The sequence below is a fragment of the Mustela erminea genome, chromosome 15 (assembly GCF_009829155.1).
Source record: "Mustela erminea isolate mMusErm1 chromosome 15, mMusErm1.Pri, whole genome shotgun sequence".
Classification (NCBI taxonomy): domain Eukaryota; kingdom Metazoa; phylum Chordata; class Mammalia; order Carnivora; family Mustelidae; genus Mustela; species Mustela erminea.
In genome coordinates, this window is record NC_045628.1 from 40,327,681 (window position 1) to 40,351,860 (window position 24,180).

At 35.7% G+C, this 24,180-nt stretch overlaps 1 long non-coding RNA gene and 1 pseudogene across 1 annotated transcript in view; one reads left to right on the forward strand and one right to left on the reverse strand.

Annotated features, from left to right (window-relative positions):
- LOC116574291 overlaps positions 1-14,143 on the reverse strand; it is a 27,053-nt gene extending 12,910 nt beyond the window's left edge. Inside the window, exons 1-2 of the long non-coding RNA XR_004279201.1 lie at positions 14,032-14,143; positions 12,067-12,166 (exon numbers count right to left, since the gene is read on the reverse strand). This is a non-coding gene — a long non-coding RNA (uncharacterized LOC116574291). The remainder of the gene's footprint in view (positions 1-12,066; positions 12,167-14,031) is intronic.
- Positions 13,204-19,435, forward strand: LOC116574290 (annotated as a pseudogene).
- Positions 19,436-24,180: the final 4,745 nt, after the last annotated feature.

Sequence of the window (24,180 nt, forward strand, 5' to 3'; positions counted from 1 at the left end):
ATGGTGTCAAATAAAGCTCTGAAGGTGACCTACTTTAGAACTTTTTCTGTTTCACCAGAATATAACCAGAGATCATAAGAGGAGAGCATGATGCCACATAGACAACCGTGTCAGTGCTGAAGTCTATCCTCTAGCTCCAAAAGATTTAGAAACTTATCGATTTGACAATGATTCTTGAAGAAAATTCACAATTGCTGTGCTTATTGATATAGTCAATATATAGAATATACAGTTTAATTTTCTAGTAACTGTTTGGATGGCTATCACATAACTAATTTTTGAAAGGACTCTTCTCTAAGTGTTGTTAAAAATGATAGAGGGCCTTGAGACACAACCAACCACGTAAACACAGGAAGTGTGCATAACAACTTTTCTCAACTGTGTCTGATAGCTGTATTGATAAGAGTTCCACAAGTGGTGCCCAAGCAGGGGATTTCTGCCAGATAACCCACTCTTGCAGTAGCAGGTTAGGGAGACTTTTCCACATTGTTCTAAGTGGGATAGATGACCCTTGGGGTATAACCTTTTCCCTACCTGCTCATCTGGTAAGACATTGAAACAAAGGTGGATAACAAGCTACAAATCGGGTAGGACATGTGTAGTAGCATGCTGGTATTCTGCTTTTTTTTTCTTTTTTCTGCATACATCAGATTTTATTTGTTCACTCTAACTCCCTCAATAGTCCTATTGCAAGAAGAATAGGGAGTTGTCATGGAGAAAAGGTAAAAGGAAAGGAAATCACAAAAGTTAAGAAAAATTTCTATACATTCTACCCTTTGGAAAGAAGAAAGAAAGTGACATCTTTGACTGTTTAATTTCAGTTTTCCCAATTCTCTCTCAATAGGCTATCATGCAATTCAGTACTCAGGCACAAAGATTGTGCTGTTACAACTTCCTTATGAATAGAAGGAGTTCTGTACTCTTTGGAAACAGGAAAGGCAATGTGATTACCCTTCTCTTTTATCTTAAGATTCCTCTTGCAATTTGAAGAATTCAAGGTACTACAGTTCAAGTTTAACGTAGTCCCATTCCTGCCTTCATTTCACATGGGAAGAATGTTAAATTGAAACCAAGCAAGAAGTTAAAATTTAGCCTTAGAAAATATTTTTTACTTTAAACAAAATCTGTAAAAATATAATGCAGCATATAAGTAAGATAAAGATCTTATTTTGTCTTATATATCAATTCCATCATTGTCCATGTAAATTCATAGTTTTGAGGGAAACGTGTAAAATGGATGTTTCACTATTAAAATGTCACCATGATGACCCAGAACTATCAGATATGAAAAATAAAAGTATATCAAAATACTGTATTTAGAGAGTAGTGAACTATATTTTTTAAAACTCTAAATAATTTTGTCAAACTGCTTTGACCTGATTTGATAGCTGAGTTTCTCAAAGGACTTTGAGACAGTGAAATTTCTGTCATTGTTGTAATTTTATGTATACACACTATGTAAAATGGAGAAATGGAGTCAAAACTTAAGCTCAGATCATGGCTTATCTTTCTGAGCTTTGGAATTTAGATGTCTTGAGATGATTTAAAACAAAGGAACAACCAGAAAGCTACTATGAATTCTTTTTGTTTTTATTTGTTTGGAACCACCTCCATTGTTATCATGTGCTCACTGTTGTGCTGGGCTCATAAAATATCTTTTTTTGAAAACAATTTTATTTATTTATTTGACAGAGAAAGAGAGGGAGAAGCTGACTTCCTGCTGAGCAGGGAGCTGTATGTGGGGCTAGATCCCAAGACCTTGGGATCGTGACCTTAACCCAAGGCAGACACGTAATCGACTGAGCCATCCAGGTGCCCCAGAAAATATATTTTATTTAACAACAATATCCACTGATTTACTCTAGCCATAAATTAGGCTAAAAAATAAACAATAAAATTATATTTTACTCTAGGAATAAAACTTCAGTATTCCTTAGATTTGTTTCTTATACAAAGTATGTGTCTTAAGACCTAACTGAGCATTGCCCATTTGCTTACAGAAAAATGGAAGAGTTAAGAAGGCTAGGATGTGGAATTATCCTAAAACATGTTCTTTCTGGTCTCTGTGGACTTGCGTAGGCAGTTTCCTTTGGCTAGAACGTCTTCTACTCGATTCAATACTACTCTTTTCTATACTCAATTCAAATGTCACTTCTTCTTTTGTAAAACCTTTCTCTGCATTGCAAGGCCAGATTATATGTGTTTCCATAGCACTTTGGGAATGTGTAGAGTGTGTCAATTTCCCTGGTTTAAATACCATCTGTCTTGACTAAATTGTTAGCTAAGTCTTATGCATCTTTATGCCAGTCTTCTCTTATTATTCATCCAATAAATAGTTGCTAAATAAATGTAAAATGAAACGTTTGTGCATCTTGGATAGTGAAATTGACAAGGAATATGATGCAGGTACCAATGCTGAAAGAAAGTTTAGTCTGGAAGAAAGAGCATAACACACACACACACAAATTGTGATTCGTGGTGATACTTTTGTATCATTTATCTCTAAACTCAGAAGTCATTCTATAAAACCATCTCTTAATATATCTCATGTTCAATCAGTTATGATTTTGACAATTGTACTCTGACTCTAATTCTGCCCCCTTCCTCAGCCTATCAAATGCTAGAACTCTAGTTCTGGATCTAATGTGTGATTTTGTAGAGACATTTGTTGCTGATTTTACATATACCTTTCCAATATACAAAACAAATATGCTTATTGCATATTTGCTTTTAATTTTAATATATATCTGGATTTTATCTGTTTATAATTTCATCTTTCCCTTTTTTAATTGAAAATTTCTTGTGAAATTCTCACTTTGTATCCTGTACTATGTTAAAAGATATAAGGGAGATAAAAACAAGCTTATATCACCAAATACCTATCATTGAGGTTCTTATACCTAGGTAAAAAGAAAAGAGCAAATGTAAGTCAAAGGAAACTGGGACATGATGGGAAATTCATAAATATTTGTGGAATGACTGAGTAAAGTTTAACTTCATAAGATAAAGATCACAAGCACAATGGTAATGTAGAAATGAAGGAAATCAATGAATACTCAAGTGCCAGTAAGGAGAAAGCTAGTTGTCAGAGTTAGGGCAGTTTGGGCAAGTAGGTGGTGGAAAAAAGAGTCTAGATGACAAAAACAGTGATCCCAGATGTGACAACCTTCAAAAAAGAGACATAAACACTGGGGCAGAATCTAAAATCTTCACAGAAACATTCCAGAAATGACCATACTGTAGAGAAATGTTTTAATATCTTCTAAGCTTACATACTTTGCTTTCTTCAGCATCCTGGCTGGCCTTGACCTTGGATTTGTGTGTAGACCTTGGATCCCGCATGCTTACTTGGACCGAGTGCTGCTTGCTCCGGTTTTTCTGTACCCAACCCTATCATGTTCCTTACTCATCACTGACTTTATGGATTCGAGTTTTGGCATGTATTTTATGCTTCAACTGGTATGCCATAAGTGTACTGAGAATATTTTTTATTAAGTTTTGATAAGAATTGTAAGCTGAAACTTGGGCCAGTTTGAAAAGCACAAACCTTGTACAATTCAACAAGAGAAGTTTCCAGCAAAAAACAAAACAACGTATCTTTTACAGGCTGGGTCAGAAAATGGCATCTGTTAAACTCACCTGACAGAATTGTTGTTTTTAGTCCACAAGGGAGCTGATGAAAAGTAAAGTGCAAAACACACACAGAGTACACGGGCCTTCACAGAGAGGTATCAGTAATTAGGGGAATTTGCTTGTGTGCTACAGATGGGACATGCCAGAACCATATAATGGGAATGAGTTTGTATTGTGTAATTGGTTTCTTGCTAGAAAAACTATCACTGTTTTCATTTTCTGAGCATGGCTGTGGCTCCAAGCTTATTCAGTGGTAATGGTCTGCATTCTGATAGGAGCAGGAATAGACATGGCATTCACGAGCAGGACAGGCTTCTCTTTTAAAGAATAGAACTGAACTGCCTTTGACAACATATTTCTAGAAGATGTTCATTTACAGCAAGGGGGGAGTTTACGCGTGATTTGCTTTGCCGATATATTCACTTAACACTGGTGGGTGGACGTGAGTGGGAAAATTGCCCAATTTTAGTTTTCTGTTAAAAACTGAGTCTGCTGGATATGCTCATTTACAATGGCTAGATTCAATCCTCTGAAATGGTTAAGAAAGAGTGAACAGAAGGGTAAAGCGACATTAGTGGAAAGCAACTGAACATTCCAAACTGTGAGGAAAAGTAGGGAAATTTTCACCCGTATCATTCCATAATTTTATCATTTTTCTTTTTTTTTAAGCTGAAACATTGAGAGGATTATATTTCTACCCTAGGTCTCTTCTACATGTGTCTTTATTGTCCTCATTACCCTCTTTTAATTTTAAAGCTATTGATTCAACACTGACTGGGGAAGAAACTTGGCCAATAACTTTATTGTAAAATTAAAGTTATATTTTCTTTCCTGCTTTGCTTCATTACATGTTACTTATATAATCAAAGAATAGACAAGAGCATCCTGGGACCCCGATATTGATGGGGACACTCACTTTACAGGAATTTGAGGCAATCATCAGATTCATTATATCTAAATTGTGCATCTAAATGATGGAATAGAGAAAAAAGGATAGTAGATGGAGAGAAGGATAATCTATACTTAATATTCTCAGAATATATTTTATGGAAGACTTAAAAACCATTGAGAGCCAGCAGCTGCATGCAGAATTTAGCAGACTGTTCAAATGGAGAAAGATGGATTTGTACATCTGTATCTACTCTGGCCGCAGTCTGACTCTCGTGGTCATGACTGATATCCCCTAGCCCCTAGGGCAACATTCAAATGCATGGGCAGAAACAAAATAGAAATGGTTGAGTTTGGAAGAAGGCATTTATGAGACCATTGCAAACAGCTCATTTAAAAGGTTTTCAAAATATGGTTGTAATATTGCTCAGTCACTTCATTCTGAAGACTCTTAAAAGTCACTCGCCTCAAAAATTGTAAGCTCATAAACACTGTTCTATTTCTTTCTTTTGTGGTTCTGCTTTGTTAGTTTCAACAGTGAAAAATCACAGTGAACAAGATTGGTCTCTGTGAGCAAAGACCTTAAATTTTACTTTGTGTCCAGGAGCCAAATCATTAAATACTACTATATATTTACTATATATTAATATGTAATACTATATACTGATATGTATATACTAAGATTTAACATATCTAAAAAGATGTCAAAATCTGGTGTTGATGCTATGGAGATCACTATGTTTGTCAATGAGGTCTGCCAATAAATTTCCCTAATTGCTGATAGCCCTCAGATTCTACATATTGTTTTGAACTTTCCTTTTTTTTTTTTTTTTTCCCCAGATTTCTGGTGGACCAACACAAAAGAATGTGGAAGTTTCAAATATTTTTAACTGCCCAAATGTTTATTACATATCATCTTTTTGATGTCTGCTTTTACTAGCCCCTCAGCTAGAAGTTTCTATTTGATATATCATTGCAAATAATTTCAGAAAGAATAAGAATGGTTCTCAGCTTTAATATTTTGTGATATTGCTTAGATTTTGTGGCTGTTTGTACTGTTGCATGTGGGTTTTTAAAAAATTAACTCTATTATTAGATAGGTAATCATTAATAGGGCTCCAATATATAAATCAAATAAGTTAAAAATTTACTCAGTTGCTTTCCTCATTAAAAACAAACAAATGACAAGATGGGATTGAGAGAGAGACAAACCATAAGTGACTCTCAATCTCACAAAACAAACTGAGGGTTGCTGGGGGGAGGGGGGTTGGGAGAAGGAGGGTGGGGTTATAGACATTGGGGAGGGTATGTGCTATGATGAGTGCTGTGAAGTGTGTAAACCTGGTGATTCACATACCTGTACCCCGGGGGTTATAGTATATGTTTATAAAAAATAAAAAATTAAAAACAAACAAACAAACAAACAAATGAACAAACAAACAAAAAACAGAAAAAACTTCTAGTATTGTATTTTGTATGGGTGGCCTTCTAAATAAAGATGCTTTGTGACTTAATAGGCATGTAAAATAAATAAATTAATTAATAGATAAATAAAGTCAATGGTTTTCACATTAAAAAAGACTATTATATATATTCAGACTTGTTCTGAAGTTTGACTTTATTATATTCATATGGTAGCTGTTAATATATTATAATTCATATAAAAATACATCTATTCTGACATATTTTGGAAGGTGCTACAAATTTATAACTTTGAATTATGTGGTTTATAATGGGTAGACTTTAAGGCAACCTCATGTTTCCCATGTTCATACCTATTCATACCTATGTATGCTCAAATTATTCATACCAATGTGTAATCTTCTTTCTTTGAGTGTGAGAGGCAACTGTGACTTGCTTCTAACCACTAGCATGTGGAGGAGGTAATGGCATGTTATCATCTATGGAAGTTCCATCTTGTTAGCTGACTTAGTCTGGAAACTCTCTTTGCCAGTGTGATGAAGAAAGTGGCTATATTAGGAAAGATCACATGGATAAAGTTGGTGGGTAGGCTCTAGGAACTCTAGCACCTTCTCAGAGTTGAGGACTCTCTCCAGCCAACAGCCATCAAGACACCAAGCCCTCAACTATACAGCCTCAAGAAAACAAATTCTACCAACCATCTGAAGGAAAGAATAGACAATCTGGAAGTAATGACTTCCCTAAGCAGTTCGCCAATGAAAACATAGCCTGCTAAACATCTGGATTTCTGATACATCCAACCTGTGACAGAGTCAGTAAGTGTTGTTTTAAACATCTAAGTCTGTGGTGAATTTGTTAACACAGGAGCAGTTAACCATACATCAATAAGTTCATATTTAAAGACTTGGCAATGTAAAAACAATAGTGAAATTAGACAAAAGTACAAAATGAGATGAATGTGAATTAACATGAGAGAAAAAATAAATAAGAGGAGACATTAGTATTGGAGTAAGCAATATAACAAAACATATGTTGTATTGTCATAAAATATATCTACTAAATACAAACTAGTATAATGCAGTCATCCTTGCATAAAATGTCAACATATAAGGGTAGTAGAGTTATAAAAGAGAGCAAATATATCTTGTGTGGCTTTCATTCTTATTTTCCTTAAAGTTAAAAATAAGAACTATTGCTAAAGATTATGCTGTACGTAACTAATGTGTCCTAAATTATAACTATTGGCTCTATTGGGTCTTTAAAATGTATCATTTTTAATACCTATGTTATTTAAGATTTATTTGTTGTTTTAGTGGTACACAATAAATGCTGTGTTAATATTTTAGCATTTCCCTCATCTACACACAGGGATAGAAATTATGATGTGGATGAAGGACACTGATGATTCACGGGTGGAAGGGGGGGGACCATAGGGAAAGGAATGGAGGGGCTGTAAATAGAAACACACAAGCAAGTATTCTCTTGGCGTTGATGTCTATTCTCACATTTTCCTGGGCCCCTTACACTGGCACAGCTCTGCTGTTTCTTTTTTTTGTTTTGTTTTTTGTTTTTTTAAAGATTTTATTTATTTATTTGACAGACAGATCACAAGTAGGCAGAGAGGCAGGCAGAGAGAGAGAAAGGGAAGCAGGCTCCCTGCTGAGCAGAGAGCCCAATGAGGGACTCCATTCCAGGACCCCGAGATCATGACCTGAGCCGAAGGCAGAGGGTTAATACACTAAGCCACCCAAGCGCCCCACAGCTCTGCTGTTCTTGATAAGCCCACCAGGTTGAAAGTTAGATCCATAGGCTAGGAGAAGGACTGCTTTTTTCTTATTTCTCTTTCCGTGTGTGTGTGTGTGTGTGTGACTTTTTCTCTACCTAAGTGTCAGAGCTCAGCAATGTAAGAGCTCAGTGGTATGGACATGGGGAAAATGGCCTAAGGTGCTCATTTAGACTGCTTCTGGCTTAGGCTCTAGATGAGTAGCTCAAAGAGAGAAAACATCACCTAAGCCCATTCAAGCACCCCAAATATAGTTTTTTTTTAATTAATCTTTTTTTATTTCAGAATACTTTTTGAGTATTCTAAAGTGTGAGTGTAGGATAGAGTACCATATACACCCACTTAACTTCCCATTTTATTTACATATTAGAAAATATGTAAATAAATATATATTAGTATATTATCATAATTAATGAACTGGTATTGATGCATTATTATTAACTAGGGCTCATTTTTTTTCATATTTCTTTAGTTTTTTCTACTCTAAAATCCCATACAAGATATCACATTGCAATTAGTCATCACATCTCCTTAGGCTCCTTTTGGCCATAGATTCTCTCATATTTCCCTTATTCCCTTTCCTTGTTTTTCATACCTTGACAGTTGTGAGGAGAACTGCTCACATATTTGTGGAATATCCCTCAACTGGGATTTGTCTGATTTGTTTCCTATAATTAGACTGGGGTTATGGGTTTTTGGTTGGAAGACTGCAGAGATAACTTCTGTTCTGATCACATCATACGAAGAGTACATGAATCGACATGACTTATTGGTGTTAATCATGGTTACCTGGCTGAAGTGGTATTTGATAGATTCCTCCACTGTGAAGTTTTTCTTTTTCTTTTTCTCTTTTCAAAGTGTCTTCTTTTGAAACAAACCACCACGCATTCCATACATAAGGAGTGGGGAGTTCTATATACACTGTTCACACTGATAAGCATCAGGTAAAATCCTTATTTGAGATACAATAGAATGAGATAATGTAGACATATCTCCATAGACATATAATTTGTAAGTTCAGCCATAACGTATCTATATATTTTATCTATATATCTATCTAAGAACTATTATGTTTTAAAGATTTTATTTATTTATTCATTGACAGAGAGAAAGAGCACAGACAGGGGGAAGAGAGGAGGGGAAGGGAAAAGCGGGCTCCTCACTGAGCAGGGAGCCCTATGCGGGGCTCCATCCCAGGACCCTGGGATCATGACCAGAGCTGAAGCCAGTCACTTAACCAACTGAGCCAGCCAGGCATCCCTCTAAAAACTATTATTTTCTAAGCTATATGCACTTGAATAGTAAGGTTGAACTCCAGAGACCCAGAGAGGTATAGAAAGCTTTTACTAGGCTGTACATTTTAAAACCATCTTATGAAACTTTGTTAAGTCAGTAATATTGCAGAAGCAGTAGGATAAACTGAAAAGAAAGAACACCATGAAAAGGAAAAGGAAGAACATTCATGAAGGAAATCAGAAGCAAGAAAGACTCTCTGGACTGGCGAAGTCTATAATGAAAGAGCTATAAAGGACACTATCTTAGGAGCTCTATAGTTAATAACAGCAACCAAATTTGTGGGTTATTTAGAATCAACTAGAATCAAAAACATTTTAAAATAAAAATATGTAATAAATTTTTTTACAATCAAACATACATGGTACTTGGGATATATATATATATATATATATATGTGTGTGTGTGTGTGTACACACACACACACACACACATTTATATACTAAAGACATTGGTGTAAAGAGTTTATACCATTATAGAAGAGGTGGGTTTGTATTGTTCATATCGTTTTACAATCCATACCATTGTAAACCTGTGTACTGGCTCATGTACGTGAATAATGTAGAAGTAAGAAAGGCTTGAGACCTAATCTGATGAGGGATTCATCTCTGTTTCTTTAACATTTCTTTATTTTTGTTCTCTTCCTTTGTCCTTAGGCTGATCTCCTCACGGTTAAAAGTAATTAGAAATAACAGCATCTTCATTTTCCCATAGGTAGAGAAAAAACACTTCTTACCTAGCTATTCAAAGAATAGTCTTGTAATTCTTCCACAGTTGAGCTGATCATTTTGGCTAGGGGAATGGAATCTGTTGGCTGGTTTAACAGACCTTTTACCAAACCACTCTTCCTCTCAACAGTCACCTCCCAAACTCCAACTGCTGGTGGATTTCTTCATGAAACACAAGGGCTCAATTCTAGACTTACCCATATCCTAACAAAATTATAGAGAGTGTTAGGGAGGAGAAAATATAGTGATCAAATATAGAGAACTTTCTATGTCTTGATGTATCCGGAAACATTTTTCTGCCTATACTAATATCTTTTTAGCTGTGAAAGAACTACCTAATATTTTCTCCTTATTACCCAGAGAATATGACCTAGGTAGTTAACTCTAATTTATTGATCTATAGATCACATGTTTTCAAAATCAGATCTTGTCATATACTGGATATATCATTATTTTAGAAAATTTTAACAGGATGTCAGTACACTGAGAACATAGTAATGATTCTGATATTACCAATTTTATATATATATATATATATATATATATACACACACACATACATATATATATATATATATATATATATACACACACACACATACATACTATTTGAATAAAGCAAACACCTGGTTGCATGAGTGGATTGTGAAGTCAGGTGTGTAACTTTTTTTTTCTTTGAAAGAGTTTAAGCTTTGGATGCAAAAATCACATTTTTGTGTTTGGTTTTCTCATTTTCTAACTTGTAAAATATTTCCTAGTGTATTTCTTAGAATAGGAATGGAATAATAATTAAGTTAATACTTCTGTCTTTAGATTAGGCAAATATAAATATGAACTAGTCCACTTTTGGATGAGTAATAGTTCAGACGATGATATGTTTATTTAATTTGTTTATCACTTATAAATGTCCATTGATGTACTACACACCTAACATCATTGCTACCATATTATTTAGCATTAATATGGCACATTGAATTTTCAAGATGCTATAATCATTAATTAGCCATACTTCATAACACTCTTTTGAGATAATATGGTGATATAGAAAATTAAGTTACAGATAATTTAGGTTACTGACCTGAAGGAATTACCACTCATAAATGAATATATTGTAAATTAGTGGTTAGTAATCTGTGGAATTATTGAGCTTCTTGCATTGATATATGCAAATATAGATAATAATTCAAAAATTATGTTTGTTATAGCTATGCCATTTCTGCCATGTTATTTAATATTATGACATTTGTATACTCTCAGAAAGTCTAAAATGAGAGGTTTCCAGACCTGGGAAGAAACTGAAGAACGTGAAGGTGTGTGGAGTTAATTGAAACTTTGGGTACAAGAAATGGTGTCACCTGAACAAATCACAGAATTTAAGGGCCGGCTGAGAGCCTCAAATGGGGAAGTTCTGGGAAAGTGAGAATGTTTTGCAAATAGACCTTTTAAAAGTGCTCATCTCAGTAGCTGTATCAGATGTTGTAGACTTCTATCATTTTTTGTTTAAGTGACCAGCTACTTTTACTATCTTCACTGTTCTCTATTGTAATCTCTGTGGGATATGTCGTACCTTGAAATACTTGTTCATATGTGAGTTAAGACGTTTGATTAACTCTTTTTTGTTTGTTTGTTTTCAGATAGTTTAGCTTGACCAGCTGTCCTATCTCTGCTCCTTCATGGTAGTTACTATAAGAGATTATAAACTGTAACTCGCCTGCTTGCAATAAATCGGCAACTTATAGGGTAAGCAAAAAGACTTTGGGGACAGACTGGGGCATGTTAATAGTATCTAGTACTGGGGAAAAAGGAAGGTACTTATGATGTTTCAGAGATATAATGAGAGATGAGAGGATCCCAGCCTGTGTAAAATTCCTGCTGTGGTGGGAAAAGATATTCTAGTTAGGACATCATGGCTTAAAAGAAGGGAGTCACTCGAGTTACTTCGAGTAATGAAGAAGCTGTTTTAAGAATAACTATTTATACAAGAAAAAAATGCATAATTAGGCCATGAGTAGATAGAAATTATAATATTGCAGAGCAATAAGAGAATTTAGAAACCTACTTTTTTTTTTTTTTTCCTTGCAGGGGGTGGGATCTCGGGCAGTACATAAGCTGTAGATCAGACAGAATTATTAATGATTATGGTTTCTGTTCTAAAACGATTCATGATCCTCCAAATTTTTATAACTCCACCCTTTTGCTACTAGTTTACTTTGTCTTGTTTTCCATTGTGCACAGATACTTGATTTGCTATATAGTTCCTATTTATTCCTAACTCTTCTTTCCTCATAACTCCAGCATGAATCTTGCTCTTCACCTTACCTGACATAAAGTATTTCAGGGTATTCCTTGAGCGGGCCTTTCTAGATTTATCTTCTGCTAAAAGCCACTTTATTGCTCCTACGTTTTCCATTTCAAGTTCCTGAAAGATAAAATATGATCACCTAGTTGATCTGTGTTTTCTGTTCAGTGGATTGACCAGGAAACCATGGATCTGGAAATCATCTCATTGTTTGGTTTTCTATGGCTTTGAGAATAGGGTTGGGGTGTCAAGTGATTAAAAATATGTCTGTTTAGATTTTTCTTTAGAAGTTAATAGTAAAGAAGCTCAAAATGATCAACTTATTTCACATAAAAAAATGGCTTCAGAACAATGTAAAGAATGCCTATGATAAGAGCTTGTAAAACATAGAAGGGAAATACAAGGAGGTAATAAATGACAAAGGGGAAGTCAGAGACATTTTTATACAGACAATCTACTTGAGTTAGAGTTGAGTAGCCATTTTCCAGGTCCTTAAGTAGGCAGAAGAGCTTTTCAAAATGAGAGAACATATGCCAAGGTACAGAAACAGAAAACGTTTTTATACCTTTGAGAAACCATAAATAGTTTTGTCTAGCAGAGGAGGTAAAGTTCAGAAATTGTCAGGAATCATTTGCAGTAAAAGTTAAGGACCAGATAATGGAGATCCTCTACACCAATCAAAAGATTATGAATTTTGATTTGTATTTCCCTGATGCCGAGTGATATGGAGCTGGGGGGAGGGGGTTTGGGAGAAGGGGGTGGGATTATGGACATTGGGGAGGGTATGTGCTTTGGTGAGTGCTGTGAAGTGTGTAAACCTGGTGATTCACAGACCTGTACCCCTGGGGATAAAAACATATGTTTATAAAAAATAAAAAATTAAAAAAAAATTATGAATTTTATCCAATGAGTGATATGGAAACATAGAAATGTTTTAAGTGGATATGTGTCACACTTAGATATGGATTTTCAAAAAAGTATTCTGGGAATACACAAGACTGAAGATGAGCTAGGTGGGTGATGAAGTAGGTATCATTCGCAATGGTGCTGTCAAAAGAACAAGAGAATGGGATGGCAGAGATGGCTGGAATGAAGATGTAAGGATAAATCAAAAGCTGCTAGTGAAGAATCAGTGGCCCTTTCTCTGTGCAATCACCATGGTGGCTGGAATCCTATACGCATATCCTGAAAATTAGAAGAACTTCAAGGCCCTCATTGCAGCTCAGTATGGTGGGGTTCAGGTTGGCATGTTGTCCGTAGCTCCCCACTTTGACTTTGACCAAACCAACTACACCCCTAAATTTCTCCATAAATTTCCAGCAAGTTTCCAGCACTTTAAGGTAACCATGGATCCTTTGTATTTGAGAGAAATGTCACAGCCTACCCTGTGAGCAACGAGGAGCTGCCAGGATGTACTCTAAAAACAACAGGTGACACATTAGGTGAACTTTGTTGCTAGCAGCATAGTGCCACCAGCCAGTCAATACCTGCCCACGTTGGGCTTCATGTGCCACAACAAGCAGGATACAGAGCATGGAAATGAGGAGGTGGGGTAACTTTGGGGGCTGTTGGGTGCTCACTTGAAAACAAGGACTTTTTTGATGGAGAACACAAGATGTTGGCTAACATCACAGTTGTCTGAACCCCGCAGTGGCTCCATCAACAAGTCCTGGGGCTTTCTCTCAACCAGACCTCCCCCAATATTAGCCACTGGTTCCTTATATGCATTGACTAGTCCCATTTCCAGACTGTTCGGGGAAAGGTGAAACTCTTTCCCAGAAGGTGAGAAGATAGCCCAGTTTGATGTTAAAATGTGTGCAGACATGTAGCCTAAAATGGATACCTCACAGAAAGTGAAAGGCTCACCAGAGAAAAGCAGAATCCACAGCCAGAGTGTAAAGAGGACTGTCCCTGTTGCTGAGGAGATGGATGAAGATAAGCAGGTACTGCCTGCTAAGTCGAAGGCCAAGGACTCCTTTACTCACCTGATCAAGATGACCTTTATTTTGAATGGCTTTATGTGCAAATGCTCCAACAAGGACACCCTTTCTGTGGTACTGCTGTAGTTTGATAAGGATGGCTGATCAATATGATACTCCAAGTACTCCTTCTTTGAAGAGCTCACTTAGAACTTCATGTTTGTGACCTCATCAATGGAATGTTCCAGTGACTGGACAAGCTAAGGAAGAATGCCTTTATGAGTGTCTTCCTCTTTGGAACTAAGAGTAGTCACTCCATTTTGGGAGTCTAAGTCTTCCAAGGCTGTGAACTAGATCCTGGAAGCAAGGAGACCCAGAGAATGGTTTGAGAGTACTTTCCCTGGGAGGGGACCTTCCAGCATGTGCGCAAAGTCTCCAATCAGAGCAGTATCTTTACTGTGACCATCTCTTGCCATTGACCCAGATGTCTGCACCTGCCCTTTAGAGAGATGAGAGTTAGTAAAGAAACTGAACATTGAAAGAAGAAAAAAAAAAAAAAAAGAAAAAGAAAATCAATGGGTGTCAGTGATAGGTTCTGGATTTTAAAACTAATGATCAAACATTAACAATGTGAATATTATTGTTAGATTATCATTTTTAAGTCATTATTACATTTTTATTTTGGTTATGGGATTTTTATTAAGAATGACTGCTAAAATTTTATTAATGATGTCTAAAAGCACCAGGAACTTTTCACAGAAGAGAAGATGATTGAAGGCTGAGAGGTTATGTATACGGTTATCATTTATTAAACTAGGGTAAGAGGTAGTAGGGAAGGGCATTCTAATATCAAAGACTGAAAAAAAATTCTTCTGCTTCTATAAAGCTGGAATCTATCCTCTCAGTTATTGAGGAACTGAAGTCATCTTCACAGTTAGGGGGCTATTGAATTCATCATAAATTCCTGGTAACTTCATGGACATATATAAAGGGTAATGTTACACGCAGACATTTAATTCATTTGCTCATTCATAAAATACTTATTGACAGCTGTTCACTCCACCTCTGCTCATAAATGTTAGAGCAATAAGAAATAAAATATATATTTTCAGATACTGATAACCACAATGAGTTAAAATAAAACAGAAGTCCCACCCAGGGTACTGGAGTCTCTCAGATGCCCTTGCCTTCTGCCCACACCAATGTGAAGGTCCAGAAAGAAGGGAGTTACTTCTTCATACCTGGAAGGCAAAAGGATCTGAAATTCTCATCAGATCCTATCCCTTCTGTTCTTACATCTTATATTATTAGCCTGGTAATTTGGTTTGTTGCATATGTATTGAATACAAAGTTGATTAAAAATGCACTCTCTTTGACCTCTACAATTTATATTCTGATGTGATAGAGATATGGTGGCATTAAGGAATATGCATTTTTAACAAGATTCCAATATAATTCTTATTCAAAAGGTCTGTAGTATACAATTTTATAAGTGCCAGTAAAGTTAATCTTATTTCTTATTTCTAAAACAATATATTAGTATGAAGTCAGGTGATTGGCCTGAAATGTGCTTGTAGAACAGGAATCAAGTGCAAACTTTGAGTTTAGCTGCCTGGTAGAATAAAATGCCCTGAAAGCCAGACTTCCAGTATTTCTTAGAACTGACAGAATATGGCAAAACATCCTTGTCAAACATTTGCCATGTTGGAGCTTATCCTTAATTTAACTCCCTAGAAGTTACTTTTAGTGGGCTACTTAGGAATCATAACTCTTATGGTAACAAGCCTACATTAGAGAGAATTTCTTTGATTTATTTAATTTTGGCATAGAAGACTGTTTTCCACTCAGAGGGTCAGAAACAATCCAAAAATATATAATACCCTTGTTTTTATCTTTAAAGATTTATCATTTATTTATTTATTTATTTGAGAGAGAGAGAGAGAACGAGTGAGGGAAAGGGGCAAAGGGAGAAGGAGAGAGAGACTCTTACACAGACTCAATGATGAGTGCAGAGCCCTACCTGGGGCTGAATCTCATGATGTGAAATCATGACCTGAGCCGAGATCATGACTCGAGCTGAAATCATGAGTCAGCTGCTTAACCAACAGAGCCACTCCGGCGCCCCACCTTGTTTTTAACCTTTAAATATAAGTTTACTTGAATTTCTGAAGTTTTTAATTTATATGCTTACAATTTTGCAATTTAAGGCCAAGAGCATAATTACCGTAAATTCAAGAATGCACAATGTCAACTTAGTTTTGTCGTCTTCTTTTGTTTCCTTTAAATGTATGAATTTGCTTTCATGTTATGAAGCAAGTGTTTACTCTGAAGTACTACCTAATGCAACTCTTCAACCACATTCCTCTTGTCTTTGAGGTGATTAAGCTACATGTGTAAAATATTTATATTTTCGATACTAGGAACTTACTTGTTTCTTCCTTATGGCAAGAAACTTGTTAGTGTTTTTAGTCTCAATAGAGAAAAGAGTTGTAATTTTTATGTTTTAATAATATTTGGATAACTAAAAGCCATATGTGTGTAGTATAACTTAGCAATTTATTACAAATGAAAAGGCATCTGGCTAGCTTCAGCAATAATTTCTATTATGAGCACATTTTTTATGCCTTCAAGCTTTTATTTCAGATGTGTGTTGGGAATGTACATGGTATTGTTATAGATCAAAGAATTTACTATATCAGAAATGTTTGGAGGCTTCTTTTCCTCCTAATTAATCTCAGAAAGTTCACTAATTCTATATCTTCTTTGACTTTCTATTTGCAAGTTGGAAGCCCTGATAATAAGCCTAGATTAATTAGAATAATGGGCTAAGACAGAGTTGCTATAACATCTGGTAGGATTTGGACTTTGCTTCTGGGAAATGCAGTGCACATAAACACTAACAGCAAAGGGTCATATCCAACAATTATCAAATTTACCAGATTTCAGTACTTCCTAGAATGCCAGTGAGTTTCTAAAGGAGATTGCTCCATGCCAAAATTATGTATCAAATGATATTTCATTTTTTCAAAGAGGAATTTTGAGGTTAAGACAATAATTTGTGGTAGTCCTCTGAACTAATTCTTAAATGATTAGAAGTTTTATGTGAGTTTGAAGATAAAATTTATGTCTTTAGCTTAACTGATTTAATTAATTGACCAAAGTCAGTGCACAGTAATGTACACTTTGAAGAACCAGGTTACTCGAAGAAAATAGACTACAGAAATTCAACAAAGACATAAAGACATAAAATGGAGATAGAAATGAGCTTATCACAAAAATAGGAACCATAAATCCTATACCTTTCCTTGGAGTAGGTTAGGGTTTTGTCCTTAATCAGTGAACATGAAAAGAGAAATCAAGTTTTTTTATACAAACTGCAGAATTCTTAAGGTAAATAATAACAGTTGTTTAGGAAACACACAGATGTTTCTGATTAATTGAAGAAATCATAGAAAGTGATACAATAAAGTAAAAGTTCTTAAAAGTGTATTCTGTTCATATAATTCACAAATGCATAATAAAATATAGAATGCTGTATAAAAAATAATAAAATGTGTGGTATTGTATTGACTAATATCCCAAGGCCCACTGCTGAATTTAATGATATTGCTTTATTAGATCATCTTTCAATACAGGGCCTGGCTTGATATTTTACCTGTTTTATTCTTCTTATAGATTTTAGTCTTAGAATTTAAACTCTGAGATTTGGGATGACAACCAAAGGATGTGAGTATGATTCTATTATATGAAGTTTTACAGCAGGCAAAATGAATCAATAGTGATTTAAATCAGAACCATGGTTGCCTAGGGAGAGGTTTGGGGGAAGATTGTAAAAAGGCATGAAGAAACTTTCCGGGTGATAGAAATACAGTGCTTGGGATGGTCAGTACATGGAGCTATATATTTGTCCAAATTCATCAAGTTGTACATTAAAAATGGGTGCATAAAGGGGCACCTGGGTGTCTCAGTGGGTTAAGGCCTCTGCTTTCAGCTCAGGTCATGATCCCAGGGTCCTGGGATCCAGCCCCATATCTGGCTGTCTGCTCAGCGGGGAGCCTGCTTTCCCCTCTCTCTCTGCCTGCCTCTCTGCGGACTTGTGATCTCTGTCTGTCAAATAAATAAATAAAATCTTTAAAAAAAAATGGGTGCATATGTAAATTAAAGTCCAAAAAAGTGATTTAAACACATAATTTAATGTAAATTAATTTAATTTGTACTTATTTTTTTAAAGGCAGGCAGAGAGAGAGGAGGAAGCAGGCTCTCTGCTTGATGCGGGGCTTGATCCCAGGACCCTGGGATCATGACCTGAGTCGAAGGCAGTGGCTTTAACCCACTGAGCCACCTAGGTGCCCTAATTTGTACTTTAATTATTTTCTACTGTGACACACTTTTTCCATGTCAAAATGTATTTTCAAATACCGTTATTATTTTATTCTCTTCATGGTTAGAGGCCAGAGGCTGTGTTTATCTCGTTTACCATCATATTCCTAGTCGGTGACCCATAATTCACATTCAAAAATATTTTTAGAATGTAAATAGATGATAAGATCATCAGAATTCTATTTTCATTGATAAACTTAAAATACTTAAGCTTCCAAAAGTGTATTTAGAAATTAGTTGTCCTACAGAAATCCTACTAGAAATCCAGTTGTCCTACAATTTAACTTTGAAGCTCTCTGATTTCCAGAGGAGTGAAATATTTGCAGTTTCGTGACTACACTGTTATAGGTATACCTACTATGCATAAATATGAATATTAGTGTATATCATATTATTAGCTGAATAAAAAAGGTAGGCTTCATGACACTAATTTTATATACATTAAAACTACCTGGACTGGGGCGCCTGGGTGGCTCAGTGGGTTAAGCCGCTGCCTTCAGCTCAGGTCATGATCTCAGGGTCCTGGGATCGAGTCCCGCATCGGGCTCTCTGCTCAGCAGAGAGCCTGCTTCCTCCTCTCTCTCTCTGCCTGCCTCTCTGCCTACTTGTGATCTCTGTCTGTCAAATAAATAAATAAAATCGTAAAAAAAAATATATATACTATTTAAAACTACCTGGACTATATTAACAACACTGTCAAAATTCTAAATAATTTTATTGCTAGATTTTAAAAATATTTTTGTCATGACTTTGTGTATTATGTAACTTTTCTCTCGGTTTTTATTTGATAATGAAATGAGAATAACTTATAGCTGAACTCAATGGTAATTTACATACTCTGATGCCCTCCACTTTGTTACCATGTAGGGAACTGTGACACATTTCCAAAGTGACAGGAAATGCTTCATTTCTAGACTCTCCAAGTATCTGAAGACCTTAAACCACAGAGCTGCTCCATCACAAGAATTACTTCAAAATGAAGGCTTCATTTAAGAGACATGGAATGAATGTCACAGACTTAGAGGGAATTCTGGAGAATTTTAACCTGCCCAAGCTTCAGTTTCCTGATTTTTAAAATAAAGAAATTGAGTTAAACATTCTTAAAGATTTCATTCAAATCTATGTCTTTAATTCTGTGATCATCATAGGATTATGTCTTTTTTTTTTTAAGAACTCAACCTGAAAATAATAAGATACGAAATATGAAGAATGAGATTATCTTTTAGAATTTAGGATGACATGGTAATGACTTATAGACTAACACTTATTTTCTCATTTTATGTCTCAAAAACTGTATCTCCAATGAATGTAAAGGTAATTCCTTAAAAGATGGCCCATTAAAATAATTTTCTCTCACCCTAACAGGCTAAACAGTACGAAGAATTATGACAGCTTTTCAATCTTATATACCTTCTAATTCATATTATTCTTAAAATCCAGCACTATCTACAATTTAGCAATATCTCAATGGCTATTCATTATTATTATAGAAGATGACATAATTAAGAAAAAATTACCATTATTTATGCTATTAGATCATAGTTATTTCACTTACAGTTTGCAAACATTTTACATGAAAAACAAGAAAGAAAAAAACCTGTATATTTTGAGAGACATTATTACTTCAATCCTAAATCTCTCCCTCATGATTTTTGTACCGTTTTCAATATTAATACCTTGAACACACACACACGCACAAATTCTTAGTAGATGGAGATCCCTGCAGTGTTGAGTACCTCATTAATTATTCAAGAATTTGTAGGTCTAGTTACAGAATCAAAAATGTCATTAATCATTAATACTCCTTGCTTAAATGCATTGGAATAAACATTTACTTCTCACAACAGAAACACAAAGTGTATGGATTACCTCTGTTTAGAAATTGCTTCCTCATTTCACCCACTGAACCAAACCAATTTGGTTTGGTTTCAGTCTTCAAAGCCATTTTTTATCAGAGGAATATAGCCTTCATTCTGTCCTTTAAATGGACATTTAAATAATGGTATTTAAATAATTTTCTATTTAAATGGTATTTAAATAATTTTCTAACTTTTTATAAATACCTTTAATTGGAAATTCTGTCCAAAGATAATGTCTTTAAACTATAAATGTTTTAAAAAGTAGATGGAGAAGGGAGTTGGGGGAAATTGGAAGGGGAGGTGAACCATGAGAGACTATGGACTCTGAAAAACAATCTGAGGGTTTTGAAGGGACGGGGGGTGGGAGGTTGGAGTACCAGGTGGTGGGTATTATAGAGGGCACGGATTGCATGGAGCACGGGGTGTGGTGCAAAAATAATGAATACTGTTATGCTGGAAATAAAAAAAAAAAAAAAAAAAAAAAAAAAAAGTAGATTTCTTGGGGGATCCTGAGGGGCTCAGTTTGTTAAGCGTCCCACTCTTGATTTCAGCTCGGGTCATGATCTCCAGCCCCGCATCAGGGTCCATGCTGGACATGGAGCCTGCTTAAGATTCTCTCCCTCTGCTCCCTTTGCCCCTCCCTTCCAAAATAAATAAATAAAAATGAAAAGCAGACTTGTTAAGTTTTATGGCATTTTGTAAATCTGTAAACATTTTCAAATAGAATAAAAAGTTCAGGTATTTCAAGGCAATGATCTGGGAGCTAAAGTGAAGTGAAAAATTGACATAAACATAAGGTATTAAATGAAAGAAAAACTGATATAATTCAGGCCAAGTGTCTCAATGTATAGATGAGAAAACTGAGATCAAGTGACTAGTTCAAGCTCACATGTGTATTTAGAATCGAAGCTAATGCTAGAAATAAAATTCCAGACTCCTCAGTAGTACTCTGCTGAAGCATTACACTGTTATATAATCTGTGTAATGTAACTTCAAACCAACTCTGCTTGAATTGTGTAATTATCTAAAATTGCTTATGAAAACACAACCTTAGGGTAAATTGTTCTGCTCTTTTCTAGATGAATAATCCATGCTTCTTAAATGTGAAACCAGACACAATGAAAGCACAGGATTCCTGGTAGCCATGAGAAATAATTCTGTACAGTTTGTACCAACTTCAATTTTTTTAAAATATTTTATTTATTTATTTGAGCGAGAGAGAGAAAAAGAGAGAGAGAGAAGGTTGGGGGAGCAGAGGGAGAGGGATAAGCAGACTCTGCACTGAGCGAGGAGTCTGAAGCAGGGCTTGATCCTAGGACTGTGAGATCATGACCTGAGGTCATGACCTGAGCCGAAACCAAGAGTCAGAAACTTAACTGACTGCACTACCAAAGCATCCCAAAACTTCAATTATTTAGTAATTTTATTTTTATTTGCATGGAAATAGGAAAATAGAACAACATAATTTTGGAAATATCTGCTAAAATGTGTTATTTGAAAGGTATTTTCTCATTAGGTCAATGGTAAGAATAACAACCTATTTGTGATTTACAAACCTTTTTAAAAAAATATTTTATTTATTTGACAGAGAAAGACACAGCGAGAGAGGGAACACAAACAGGGGGAGTGGGAGAGGGAGAAGCAGGCTTCCTGCTGAGTGGGGAGCCTGATAAGGGGCTCAATCCTAGGACCCTGGTATCATGACCTGAGCCTAAGGCAGACACAATGACTGAGCCATCCAGGTGCCCCAAGTGATTTATAAAACTTTGATCAATTTAATTTCCTGGAAAATCATGAGACTGAGTAGGATTCTAAGAAAAACTAATGAATAAGAGGATTATTTTCCCCAGTATCTTTTCCCTCTAAAGTCTGACTTACTCATATAGCTGGTAGGTTTCTCAAGGGTATTCTTCTTGCAACTAACTAACTAACTAACTAACGCTAACTAATGGATTAGTATAATATATTTCAATCATGTATTAAAGATCCTGAGATGCCTCACTAGCCTATTACTGATTACCTATAGCATAAGTCAATAAGCAAGTGTCGAGAAATGAAACAAGGTCTTCAGAAGTTTTCATATTTTTGTAGAGTTTTGGTAAGGTGAAATCGATACAAGTGGACAAAACCTAAAAACATATACAGAAGCCCCCTCCTTATCTGTAGTCTAACTTTCAGTGGTTTCAGTTGCCCCTAGTTGAATGGGGTAGAGATACAGATGACCCTCCTTCTGTATCATCAGAAGGTCAGTAGTAGCCAGCAGTGCCTGTCATTCCCTTCACTTGCTCTCATCTCCTAGGCATTTTATCATCTAATTGTCCCAAGACGAAGGGTGAAGAGAATAGAGTAAGATATTTTGGGATAAGAGATGGAGAATGCAGTCACTTAACTTTCATTACAGTGTATTGTTGTAACCGTTATATTTTACTACTAGTTATTATTGTTAATCCATTACTGTGCTTAATTCGTAAATTACAATTTATCAGGAGCACCTGGGTGGTGCAGTCAGTTAAGCATCTGACTCTTGGTTTTGGCTCAGGTTCTGGTCTCAGTGTTGTGAGATGGAGCCCTGCGTCTGAGAGAGGCCTGCTTGAGATTCCCTCTCCCTCTGCCCCTCTTGCTCCTGTGCTATCTCTCTCTTTCTCTTTGTCTCTCTCTCACTCAAGTAAATAAATAAATCTTAAAAAACAAAAACAAAAACAAACAAAAAACAACAAAACCTTGGGCGCCTGGGTGGCTCAGTTGGTTAAGCCTCTGCCTTTGGCTCAGGTCATGGTCTCAGGGTCCTGAGATTGAGCCCTGCATTGGACTCTCTGCTCAGCAGGAAGCCTGCTCCCCTCCCCCCTTCTCTCTGCCTGCCTCTCTGCCTACTTGTGATCTCTCTCTGTCAAATAAATAAATAAAATCTTAAAAAAAAAACAAACTTTATCATATGTATGCACGTATAGAAAAAACAGTACAATCAGTAGTTTAAGGCATCCCCTGGGGGTTTGGGAACAGCTCTCCCTCTGTTCCATAAGGGAGGACTACTGTGAATAGAGGATGATAGATCAATAGATAGACAGATAGATGATCGATATTTAAAATCATGTAACTCAGAAATTGTAGAAGAAAGAAAATGTAATTTGATAGGATATTAGTAACATATAGACTATAGACAGGGTGCAGACAGATCTGTGTGGAATGCTTTTTCAAAGTAGATGAATCTGATTTCCAAAAGAAAAATACAGCAGCTAAGGAGAAACTCATGGAAGGCCCAAAGTATCACACAGTGCCTTTTCTGGAAACATATAATATACAGAGATTATCTCAAGATAAGGCTGATTTCAGCCAGTGAAAAATGCTTAAAAATGGGAAATAAGGAACTAATGTTAAATTCTGTTTGAAAGGGACCAATTAGGGCCACCTGGGTGGCTCAGTCAGTTAAGCATCTGCCCTTATCATGATCTCAGGTCCTGGGATGGAGCTGGAGTTGGGCTTTCTGCTCAGTAGGGAGTCTGCTTGTCCCTCTCCATTTGTGCCATCACTCATGCTTTCTCTCTCTCACATGAATCAACGAAATCTTAAAATAAAAAAAAAGGAAGGGACCAATTAGAAAAACAACATAATTGGGATTTTCAGAAATATTGAATCAATCAAACACTTGGAACCTCATCAGATATTAAAGTACTTCATATATTTATCAACAAAGTGGTCACTTAGTAACATAAAAACAGTCACTTAAGTTGCTTTGAATGCTTTTTATACCTATTGTGATGTAGTTGTGTTTTAGTATGGAAATTTTAAAAAGCATTGTCTCAATGAGTTTTTATTACTTATTTCACGTAGATTATTGATGGGCAAGTCATTGAGTCAGGGGAAAGATGCCATCTTTTTTATTTCTGGAATTCTCACCATGTATCAGTAAAGATACTGAAAATGAGTTCTTTGACTAATTAAAAGTTCTGTGGTGGGTCTTTCAAGCTTTTACCAGCCT